Consider the following 13,192-nt stretch of genomic DNA (forward strand, 5'->3'; position numbering starts at 1 on the left):
AATCCTGTAAGCCAGGATGAAGTGGAATGTGCAGTTGTTCGTCTTAATGATAAAAAGGCTCCTGGATTGGATGGAATTACTGGGCGCATGAAGTGAAGTGTTTGTGGCATGTTGCGCCGGAATATATGGTAGCCCTGATTAATGAGTGTGTTGTAAGTGGTGTTTTTCCTAATGGTTGGAAGTCCAGCAAGGTAATTTTGCTGCTAAAAGGACTTGATAAGGATAGGAGGGACGTTAGGTCATACAGGCCTATTTGTTTAGTTAGTTCGTTAGCGAAAGTATGTGAGAGACTGCTTGTGAATAGGGTGCTTGATGTATGGTAGTTTTAATCAGTGGCAGTTTGGATTTGTGCCCGGTAGACCAAGAATAAGGAAGTGTTCAAGATCACTAGTATGATGGACTTGGTGGTTAGGGTAGTGCCGAAGAGGTGTGCCTAGCCAGTGTTACAGGTGCCAGCAGTTTGGGCACACTCAACTGAGGTGCACCTTCCTGCAGAAATACGTGAAGTGTACTGGTAGCCACTCTGCAGGCTAGCATCGAAGGAGAGAGGAATGCCAGATGCGCGAACTGCAATCAGGTTGGGCACCCGGCGAGTTATCGCGGGTGTCCCAAGTATACCTATAGCTGGCGCAAAGTCCGGCCGGAGAGCTATTCCTAGCTCGAGCCTACTGAGAGGGTGGAAAGTCAGTGCACAGGGCTTGTTACGTCCATAATCAGCAGCATCTGGAGGATCTCATAGTGGAGCATTCTCCGGACGTCCTATGTCTGCAGGAAACTAAAACCCCCTCGGACAGCAGGATGACGCTACTTGGCGATGACGCTACTTGGCTATAACGCCTATAGGTACGATAGGGACACTCCATACGGAGGGGTCGCTATCCTCGTTAAGCCACGAGTCGCCCACTGTTTTCTGGGGACGGAATCGGTAATCACGATGGATAACATCTCCATAGAGCTAAACACTGCAGGTGGCCCTGTTAAAATCACATCTCTCTATAAGCCCCCGCTGCAACAGCTAGAGTTGAGGCTAGAAAGTTTTTGAGTATTGAGCTTGCTCTAATTGACACTGTTGCCTTTTGCGAAATGGAAATTCCAAACAAGCTTAAGCTCATTATGGACATTAATATTGTGAACGACAGACTGTGTAAGAAGAAAAGAATAGGTAGACGTAAGGACGTGAGGTGGTGGAATGACTAATTCACAGACTTGCGTCAGAAAGTCAGGAAAACACGTAGAAAATGACAAAAAGCGAAGAGTAAAAATGAAGATAATGCAGTCGCAAAGAAAGTAGAGTGCCGAGCGCATATCACGACATACAAGAATTAGGAAGAAAATAGGACCTAGAAGAATTCTCTACGCAGTGCCAAGGAGAAAGACTGGGGAAGATTTGTGGATGAACGTGGAAATGAAAATCTGTGGGGTGCAATCTACCGCATACGTCGGCATGGCAATGGCCGCAATCAGCCAGCAATACCAGTAGTTGCGGACTCGTGGGACCAGTTAGTCGATCTATTATTAAACGAGTTCTTTCCGCTTGACAACTGCAATTTCACTTGTCCCGGACCTATAAATCAGGTGAACCCTGTAAGTCAGGAAGAAGTAAAAATTGCAGTTGTTCGAATGAATGATAAAAAGACTCCTGGTTTGGAAGGTATTACAGGAAGAATGTCTTCTGTGTGTTGGTTCCGAATATCTATTGGGGCTGATTAATGAATGTATTGTTAAGGGCATATTTCTTAACAGTTGCAATTCAAGTAATGTTATTCTGCTCCTTAAAGGGCCCGATAAGGACAGAGAGGATGTAAGGTCATGTAGACCTATTTGGTAATACCCTATAGACACAGTATACTAATATCAATGATCAATTTGAAATGATGATTTAAGAAACGACACAGCCAACAAACCACGTCGGTTTTAATGAAATAATTGTCAAATTAACAGTTGTACAAACAACAGTTGTAGCAGTTGAAGTGTATTTATGTGTGTAGTGCAGAAAAAGTTGATTCTTCGCTGAAGCGTTCACAATCGAGACAACGGATTGGTGTGGTATAGTTCGGAACCTAGCTAGCTACTTTTTAACTTTTACGCTACACGCTACGGTCTTCTAACATCCAATACTACTGTTGTATTTCGCACAAGCGCGTTAGGCACCGTGTCCGTAAATGTTTATTTAATGTTATTTATTTTACAAGACCTAAAATTACCTAAAATTTTGTTTATATTCAGTGTGTGACTGTTTAAAACTAAAAAGGATGAGGAAATAAACAGTAATTACATTCAACATCAACAACGTGATTTGTTACTACTACCTTTGGCACATGCCTGTATAATAACATACCGTCTACTGCGAAAACTTTAGAAATTACTTCTACTAGTGCAAATTCAATACCATTGCACCAATCTTATGTGAATAAAGCTTAATATACTCTTAATGACTCTGGCTGTACTTGGTATTCATTCATCCTTAATCTTCTTGTGACAGTGACTGTAGAAAATCCCTACTGAACCCTTTATATTTTAGAGCAGCTTGTCATAATACTGTAACGAGCCGCAGAGCCGCCAGAGAATTCGAGAAAGGTATGGATCTGCTGATGATCGTTGCGTACAACGTGCGACTCGAAGTCGAAGTTTAAGTCGAAGTCTCGACTGGGAGTGAATATTCTGACTGAAGATATAAATGAGCGCTTGATCGACAAGAGGAGGTATAAGTGTGGGAGTCCACTGTACCTTGAATATTTAAAATCCTGTAACCTGTGTAACCACCACCACCTCCACCAGATCAAAGTTAACGGCGAATTTAACATCATTTTCGGTTAACATTCTGCTAAGGAATCGTCTGATGTTAGTGAGCATCTGTAGCTTCCACCTAAGACTATTGCCTCTAGTCCTGGTTTTCATACCAGCTAAGTTGCTGGTCCGTTTCATAATTCATAATTCCGAGAATTCACTACGAACATTTAATTATGAATTCTTCTGATGAATCTGATGTTAGTGATTCGCCTATAGTTCCTAAATTTATATCTAAGGCAAAATTAACAACGTCATATCATAATAACCAACCATCTAGTCCTGGTCCCCACTATAGACATGAGGCAGTTCCATCTAACCGATCATCACTATCCAAAGCTCTATGTAAACCTCGTTTAAAGATATCTTCGGATAGTTTTGAATTTGAAGATTTATTTGGAATCGATAACTTGAATGAAAGACTATCTCCTAACTTAGAACCACAATTTTTAGAATTTTTGAGAGTGACTCGTAGCAAACTGAATTTAGATACTATCCTTAAAATGCCTTGCCTTGCCATTTCCGGGAGTGACGATGATCTCATATCTCAAATTGAAGAATGGTTAAAATCTCTCTGTGGTTCTTCTAAAAAGTCGTCCAAGTATTCTACAGAGTCCAATTATCCTGTTAAATATGGTAGTAAATTTACTGGATCCGGTAGTCGAGCGTCCGAATATAAAAAAGCTCAAGATCTGTATATTAAAAATAGATCTGTTCTGGCTGATTTATATGATGGAATTTTTCAGACACCTTCTTCACCAGACAACGATTCATTTATCAAAAAAAATCCAGCTAATATATTTAAACCAGTCTATGAGGACGAAGTCACCGTACTAACGTTATCATGGAAGAAATCAGCTGCAGGTTTAGATGCTCTTACAATACCAGATGTCAAAAAAGTTCCTGCTATCCATTGAGCTGTGGGGCACTAGCCAATACTGATATCCTGGACAATTAAATTGCCTCTAGAGAGTCAAATGGAAAATCCTATAATGTCGTTTCTCTAGATGTTCGTAAAGCGTTCGACTCACTATGCACTATGCCGGATGAATGTTGACCTAGGGTCATCTAATTTTATAATCTTAGATCTTTATCTAATGCTACAACAACTATTAAAGTAGGCAACTTATTTACACGCCCTATCGCCATCCGGCGTGGTGTCAAGCAAGGTGACCCTCTGAGTCCTTTTATATTTAATATAGTAGTAGATGAACTAGTTGAGAAATTAAATTTGAAATTCTCTGGTGGTACTGTTGCTGACGGAGTTAAAATTGCAGCGATGGCTTTTGCTGATGACATTGTTTTAATTAGTGACGCAGAGGTGGAGATACCGCTAACGCTCACTGAAATCTTAAAGCAAGAGGTATGAGCCTAAACCCGTCTAAGTCGGTCTCCATCTCTGCGAAACCAATTGGTGAACGGAAAGTCACCATTCCATCCACCAAATCTATATTCTCTATCGACGGTTCCAAAATTCCTATTGTTGGTAACCTTTGTTCTTTTAGATATTTGTGTCATTTGTTTGGAACCACCGGCATCAATAAGCCATCGCTGTATAATTTGAAACAATGGACGTTGTTACTCGGTAGAACTCCTTTAAAGCCGGACTAAAAGCTTGTATTGCTAAAGCAATTTCTAATCCCAAAGGTTCTCTACGGCCTGCAGAATTCTATTATTGATGGTAAAATTGTATCTAATGCTGACAGTATAATTAGGGCAGCTATTAAGAAAATTCTCCTTCTTTCGATGCATATTCCGAACGCCAGTATGTGCGCATTCGGGATAGAGGACTTGTAATCATGGAATTGAGAACTGCCATCCCTCAACAGCTCAACAAAGCAGAAAAATAGGAAGAAACTGATGAAGCGTGTGACTGCAATTTTTGAAGAAATCCATTGTGGAACCACAGGAGGTCATTTTGGGGTGGCAAGGACCCTTCACAAGTTAAGGTAGAGGTTTTACTGGGTGAATAGAAGTGTAATGTTTGTGTGGCAAGTAATGGTCCTAATAAGCTTCCTAAAGCCAGTATAACGTGGGAAGTCGTTTTGAAAGAATTGCCATCGACGTAATTGGCCCATTCCCCGAATCAGACGCAGGTAATAAATACATAGTTGTAGTAATGAACTACTTTAGCAAATGGGCAGAAGCTTACACGACCAAGCTGCCGCCGTCGCTGAATGGGAAATAAACGACAAGAAAGCAAAATCTGACATTATTCTGTTGATGAGCCCCAGTGAATTAAGACACGTGAAGGAGTGTGAAACTTCAAAGGATGTGTGATGAAGCTGAAAAACACTTATCAATCCCGAGGACCGACTCGCAAGGCAACTCTCTTGAAGAAGCTGACGCAGCACAAGATAGAGGAAGATGAGAACGTGCGTGAACATCTAGACAATTTTTTTGACGCTGTTGCTGGAGCTGGACAGCATGAATGTCGACATCAACCCAGACTTATTGGCCATCTTACTGTTACACAGTCTACCAACTAGGTACGAGAATTTCAGATTCAGGATGAAGATTATGGAAGAAAGCGAAGCTAGGAAGGGTGAGACAAGCAAAGTTGCAGGTGCTCTGTGGGCAAAAGGCCCCAGAAAAACGTTCGAGTGACGTCGAAACTTGACAACAATGTCACTCAGTTTCCGCACACACCCATAGACGTCATAACGAACGCTTCGCATGCTTCAACAGTATAAGAGTGAATTTGCCGTTTTGGAACTCCTATGGAACTGCATTCCGATCAAGGTAGGAATTTTGAGTCTGAAGTATTCCGTACCATGTGCGACATTCTCAAAATTAATAAAACTAGGACGATCGCTTTGAACCCGCAATCAGATGGTATGGTAGAAAGCATGAATAGGACCATTATCAGATATCTGTCCAAGGTGGTATCTGACCATTAAAAGAGATTGGGACCGCTACTTGCATTTATTTCTGATCGCCTACCGATCATCGGTACATGAATCCACTGGACAATCACTTTCAATAATTGTAATGGGACGTAAACTTAGGCTGCCATGCGACTTGAAATTTGGATTTCGGCCTAAGGAAGATGTTGTCGATGAAAACTACATCAGTTATTTGAGAAGGAGGATGAATGACATTCATTCTAGGGTTCGTGCTAATATCCAAAATGCAAGTGATCGCATGAAGGAGGCTTATGACTAAGGCCCAGGACGGTAGATACCAGCAAGGAGATAAAGGTGGTTGTATAATCCACGATGAGGTTTATCTCCGAAACTCAGACCCCATAGGAGAAACCCTATGAAGTTGTTGACCGGATCAACTCCGTCATATACCGAATTAGAAAGCTTCCAACAGGAGAACCAAAGGTTGTTCATTTTAATCGATTGAGCAAATACGAGGAAACCGACAACGTGGATGTTTGTAAAGTTGAATCGATGCAAAAGAGAATGACATTTCTGCAAGAGAAAGTTGCAACTTCCAAAGAGTCCAAGTTTGTTGTTACGATAGTAATGCAGCAAGATCTTTTCGAGACACCTATCGATTACACCTTGGCTCATTCTGTGGCGGAAGTCCTAAAAATGTCCAAAGGAATTGTATTTTAATTTTTTTATTTTTATCGTATAAATATAAATATTTTTATATAGAATTGTCTCAAAACTTAGGTGACTGTTGGTATAAATTTCCTCAGGTGAGTGCCACCCATAATACGAAAACTGAACTAAGTAGGTATATAAATATTTGATTCACAAAATTTAAAACTAAGTGTTTATACTTATTCCATTTTTCCCACTTTATCAAAGTCAAACGATTGTAGGTCAGTATTATTTGAGGTCCTGGACAGATTGCTGAAGATAATTATCTATGTTAGACCCAGAATGTCCCAAAAAGAGCCTTGTTTTACAACACACTTCATATTCGCTAGATTTGATCAGTCACCTAATTTTTATGACAGACTGTGTTACCATTAAATATACATTAGACTAATCAAACTCAAAGTATCTAATTTACTGACCTTTGGTTTCATGAGTAAACTAAAACATTCTGGAAATTTCCTTTGTTCCATCGTCCATGACTAAAATAAAAAGTAAGATTAAATATATACAAAATATTAAAGGACAATAAAGTAAGTCTTTTTAATTTTAAAAATGTATGCTTTTTGTAAAAATTATTTTTTTTAAATAACGACAACTAGGGACAAAATTTTGCCTAGTTATTTTGTACATTACATTTTTGTTACCATTTTCATAAATACTTCATTATAAATAGAAATCGGTGATAAAATAAACTTCAACATATTTAATAATCACTCTAAATTCTTTAAATAGTTAAAAAATGTATAATTATTATAATAATAAAATAAATTTTAGAGTGACCCTTATTTACTAAAAATAACAAAAAATGTTTTACAAAAATAAAAACATGTTTTCAATATTTTCAAAAAGTTATTTAATATAATTTATCAGAGGTTGTTAAAAATATTAGTGAATGAGTTAATTTAAAACAACTTATAAATATTTGGCAAAAGGTACTGATTGTAAAATATTGTTTTTCAACTATTTTTTTAAAAATAATTAGTATTAAGACCATATGTTACATTTCATTTTAATTAAATTGTTTCCAGTAAATTATATTATACAATTATCTAATTTTAGTCACAAAATTTTTTACTTTCAAATAATCTTTTAAAACGTACTTTCAGAGAATATCAATTAAATTTAACTTATTGGGTTGGCAAGTAAGTCATTGCAGATTTCACTCATTGATGTCTTCAGTTGAATTTTTAGGTTTGCTGACGTAGTCCAAATGTAAAACACATTTTGTTATTTGATAGTTGGAAATTCAGCTATCAATCACTAAAAAAAGTTTTTTGATCGGTTGCGTAGTTTTCGTTTGGCGTTAGTTGAAAAATGGAAGATCAAAAGGAACATTTTCGTCATATTTTGCTTTTTTATTTCCGCTAAGGGAAAAACGTATCGCAAGCTCAGAAAAAGTTATGTGCTGTTAATGGCGACGAAGCCTTAAAAGAATGGCAGTTTCAAAATTGGTTTGCCAAATTTCGTTCTGGTGATTTTTCACTCAAAGATGAAAAACGCTCTGGTCGTCCAGTTGAAGTTGATGACGACCTTATCAAAGCAATAATCGATTCGGATCGTCACAGTACAACACGTGAGATTGCAGAGAAGCTTCAGGTATCACATACATGCAATGAAAATCACTTAAAACAACTTGACTATGTTCAAAACCTCGATGCATGGGTTCCCCACGAACTGGAAGAAACGCATTTAACGCAACGCATTAACCGCCGCAATTTGCTAAAGAAACGTAATGAAAATGATCCATTTTTAAAATAGGTTGGTTACAACAATATCAAGCGGAAAACACCGTGGAGCAGGCTAGGTGAACCAGCTCAAACAACATCAAAAGCTGGTATTCATCAAAAGAAGGTTTTGTTATCAGTTTGTTGGGCTTATAAAGGAATTGTCTACTTTGAACTCTTACCACCCAACCGAACGATCAATTCTGTTGTCTAAATTGAACAACTAATGAAATTAACCAATGCAGTTGAAGAAAAGCGGCCCGAATTGACAAATCGAAAAGGTGTTGTATTCCATCATGACAATGCAAGGCCGCACACATTTTTGGTCACTCGGCAAAAATTATTGGAGCTTGGTTGGGATGCTTCGCCACGTCCACCATATAGTCCTGACCTTGCACCATCTGCATTTATTTAGTTCTTTGAAAAAATTGTCTTTGATTTTCTAAAAGAAAATCCGCAATTACTTAGTTGCCAACCCAATAATTTGTTCACTTTTATGGTGCAAATAGTTTTCTCTTTATGTAAATGGCAATTTGAGCATTTTGATTAATCTCCCACAGAGAAAACAAAATACGAATGATATTCAAAAATATGTATATATATAAATTAAAAAATATTGTACTTTAATTTTTTGTATTATTAAAAAAATTACAGTAAGAACTGGTTCCCATCATCCAACATTATTAGTTGTATGTAAAATTAATTGCTTAACTAAAATAAATGCAAATCTCTACATGCTATATTTGACTACTGTCTGGGTACTTTAGAAATAGAAGTCATTACATATACTAATTAGTAAAATATTTATTATTTTCAATAATAACAATAGTGTCACATAGGGACGATAGGACACATAAATAATCCTTCATCATCAACATACAAACATCGCCCCTAGTGCGATTATTGCTTTCACATAATGTCGTGATTGGCATTGTCAACACCAATACATTCCGCTGACTTGCCAAGACTCAGCGGAATATCTGGGTCATGCTTTGACACCAGTCAATAAACCATCGTAACAGAGGTCACGAGTCGCCCGGTGAATACCATTCAACCCCAAGAGCAGCCCTGAAAATGTTCCCTTACTTGTTACTGTAAGTCAGATAATTTGTAACGTGTGTTTTCTACATGAGATATGAATAAAATTGTATTTATTCTATACTGGTATTTATCTGAGCTTCTCCCCAACCCCCAATAAGTCACGGGTATGACACTATTAAAAATTGTTTTTAATAAGTATAATAATTAAACCAATTCATATTATATTAAAAAATATAAAGATTGAGACTTTCGTGACCATTGTTCCCATATCTATAGTTGTTCGGGTTTATTGGTCGACGTCGAGACTGTACTGTATATTCAATATTTTAGAATTCAAACTTGTTTGTATTAATCGGTAACTAAACGTTTCACTTGTGTTTGATTTGCATTGAATGCTTTAATTTAAAATTTATTTTCATTGAACTGTTTTCAATTGAGTAAAATGGAAAATCACAAAATAAGCATAAGTCGTAAAATAAAAGTAATATTAACATATTGCTGTTGCACGATGTCACTTTTGGAGTTATGTATTATACAAATCACTGAACTAGTACTAAACAATTATGTAAAACTGCAGTACGATAAATATAACAGGACTTGAACAATAAAAATAACATAATATTTTATTAACTGTTCATTCATCTTTATTTGCGTATTTACTTTAAAAATAAATGTACAATAACTGTAATCATCACTCCATATACTGGTCATTGTTTAAAAAATAAAGTTGTTTTGTGCTTACATATGATATAAAAATATTTATAATATTTATTACAATATTTAACAGATTTCCCAACTTAAGAAAAAAAATATTTGGGTAATAGTAACAAAATAGGGAATAACAAATAAATGAATGCAAATACAAAATAATTTTGCCAGCCTGTGCTCAGCTCTGTATTCATATAAATTGTTATTGATAATAATTATAAGAAATCAAATGTCCACAGAAGTGGTCAAAATCAATTCAATTGATTTCTGGTTAATATCAATATTGATACAAAAAATAAGATGACAAAAAGCGAGATTAATATAAACATATTAATGAGTATATTGATTGAGGATTATATTACAATATTGTTTTGTTGAATATTCTGTATATGGATATATTCAATTAAATCAAATGAATAACAAGCTAAATGAAAGAACACTGATCCTAAAGGTTTCAGGTTTAATTGAATATTGATAAACTCAGCTGCATAGATGTAAAGGTGTACATCATTTTAGTTTATCAGTTATCGATTTCTAAAACATTAAGAGGAAAAATCAAAACAGATACAAATCTATTTGAAAACAGCAAAAACCAAAGAGTATTTAAAACATTCCATTTTTAACATTATTTGCTTTATTTCACATAGCATGTATTAAACTGAAATTACTGAGAAAAAATCAAGCAGTCATAGGCACAGGTTACCTGTGCAATATTAACATAAAGTAGCAATAGTAAAGATTAATGAGAATAATTGTTTGAATATTAAAATTTTATTGTTATTAATATCTATAGTTGTTCAGGTTTATTGGTCGACGTTTGTTGAAATTATTTCATAACGTTTCGCTAGCAGCAGAGTGTCTAGCATCTTCAGAGGTCTTATTTGGTTCGTGTCACTTTGACATCTGATTAACAACTAAATGACAACTTAGACATTGACATTCTTGAAATTTTGTTCTGTTCGTTGGCCGTTCTTATCTGCTTAGCGATTTCAGTGTTTTTGAGCACAAACGAAACTGCATCTTGGAACAATCAGACAAGTCTATTGTCGCTGAACATGCCCTGTTAGATGAAAATCACAAGATAAAATTCCAAGATACACAAAAGAAAAGAAGAAGCATTGAAACTCGATAAAATATGGACACCAGTGCTCAAAAACACTAAAATCACTAAGCAGATAAGAACGGCCAACGAACAGAACGAAATTTTTAGAACATCAATTGTCTAAGTTGTTATTTAGACAATTAGACCTTTGAAGATGCTAGCTACTCGTCCTAGCGAAACGTTAGGAAATAATTCCAACAAACGGCGACCAATAAACACGAATCACTATAGATATATTGAAAAATGGTTTGTACAAAATGAACATTCATCGGTGGATTAGATCTATTTGATCGTAACTTACGGGACTTACATAAAAAAATTAGTATAATTATGTACAATATACAAGTTAAGTATATTCAATTGCATGAATACTAGTTTACATGAATAAATATTAAATTATTTAATAGTAATTAGCTTAACTTCAAAGTGAAATATGTTTTGATAAACTTAAATATTTAAATATAATTATTACCAATTTTTAAATTAAGTAATTAAACAGAAACATATTTTTTAACTTTGTTTTTTGTGTTTGAAATGTATGTTAAAGAACATATTCTTATCATATACAAATAAAGAAAAGGTTACTAACCTTCAATAATTCATCTCGTACCTTGCATAAATTGCAAAAACAGCATTATGGCATCGCGTCTAGAAATTATTTTTTTAAACCTCCAATTAAACAGATTTGTCATTGCCACCGTCACCTAAAATTGTTACCAACTTTACATATTCAAATTGACAAATTAATATGAACTAAAACAATTTATATTATGTAATTTAGGGCGCCAGAAGTTTTTCAGATGAGGTTGCTTCGAAGAAATCACCACTCTTAGACACTAAAGTTTTATGCACCAACACGTAGTCTTTGGTTTTCCTCAGTTTCAAACTATAATACATAAATTAGAACGTAAACAAAAAATACACAAACAGAAACACTCACCATCAACAGGACAAATTAACCAATCACTTCGTGGTTGTTCCGCTAGCAACTGACACCCAGTGACACTTCAGAGAATATGGAAGAAAGTATTTGTGTAGTGAAGTAATTTATTGAAATTTATTGAGACACAATAAAGGAATCAACAAAAAGATGATGTATCTTGCTACTTCTGAGTTTTTGAACTTCTTCTCTCTAACTGACCCTAACTGTTTTCTTGTTCACCAAGGTAACCTCGGTCGCCTTCATTTGTCAATTAAATTTTGTTTTTAACTTACTTTAACAACACTCAGTGTGGCCATTTCGGAAACGGACTTTCTGTGTATTTTGTATATACCTCTGAAACTCGGTTTCTGAAATGGCCACACTGGTGACACTCACAGAACTCCCACACAGAAAACCTAAGTACCAACCCAATGTTATAAACAAGAAACATTACTGGGCATGATCTATTATATATTCATGATTAAAAAAACAAATAATATATAAATATAATATAATATAAATTTTATAATAATATAATATAATATAACTTCGACACTCATCTAAACTTATGTAATTTAATGGTTTGTGTTTGTTATTTTATATTATTTTATAAACCGTCATGTTAATATGTTTGTTTATTTTCATTCATTGAATTTGAAGTAAAGATTCATTTGTACTAATTCATTTCATGCTTCCTGCTTAGTTATTTCAAAATACAGAAAGTTACTTTTACAGCAGTTATATTAGTTATAAAATCTACTAAGTTATAGTGTCCATGACCCACTATTCTGAAATCTAGTAAATTATTTTCTCTAACTAAAGACACTCTATATTCCCTGCTCATCTCGACAATTTTGGGGAATTTCTATAGATTACAGATATCTTTTGGTCCATCTGTTTTTTGACAAATTAAAAATATTGCTGAATTCAAATTCTGTATTTTAAATCGGAGATTAATGTATACAATTGTTTTATAGTTACAGTTATTATTGTTTAATGCGTATAATAGCAACTAATTGCTGTCCTACTTCTAATTTATTTATTCTAAACGAAATTTTAATGTATTACAGTTTTTTACCATATCGTATTCGTCATTAATGGTTAAATTTATATTCTTGCTAAAGTTAAATTCAAAAATAAAAATATTGTAACGATGATAATTCAATGGGTATAGCCAAAGTCATTTTGAAAGACATTTTACAACAGGTTAAAGGGAGCGATTTAATTTTACACAAGATATTGATGAGGTTAGGCTATACAATCTTTACTCTATAATTAATTTCAATATCACTAACCTTTGTTTTCGTTGAACAGATGAATTAATAATTCGGGATAGTGTCATATCATTGCA

General features: G+C 35.0%; 1 long non-coding RNA gene across 3 annotated transcripts; it reads right to left on the bottom strand.

The window, feature by feature from the left end:
• Window positions 1–6,407: 6,407 nt before the first annotated feature.
• On the bottom strand, window positions 6,408–11,994 carry LOC126266051 (uncharacterized). Of its 3 annotated transcripts, none has more exons than XR_007548527.1 (4): window positions 11,860–11,994; window positions 11,509–11,805; window positions 6,764–6,823; window positions 6,408–6,687 (listed from the first exon to the last, which is right to left on the bottom strand). It is a non-coding gene; the product is annotated as an uncharacterized LOC126266051 (long non-coding RNA). The 3 variants fall into 3 exon arrangements; XR_007548526.1 differs by lacking the exon at window positions 6,408–6,687 and having other exon boundaries at window positions 6,747–6,823; window positions 11,509–11,623; window positions 11,680–11,805; XR_007548525.1 differs by lacking the exon at window positions 6,408–6,687 and having other exon boundaries at window positions 6,747–6,823.
• Window positions 11,995–13,192: the final 1,198 nt, after the last annotated feature.

The sequence above is a fragment of the Aethina tumida genome, chromosome 6 (genome assembly GCF_024364675.1).
Source record: "Aethina tumida isolate Nest 87 chromosome 6, icAetTumi1.1, whole genome shotgun sequence".
Lineage (NCBI taxonomy): Eukaryota > Metazoa > Arthropoda > Insecta > Coleoptera > Nitidulidae > Aethina > Aethina tumida.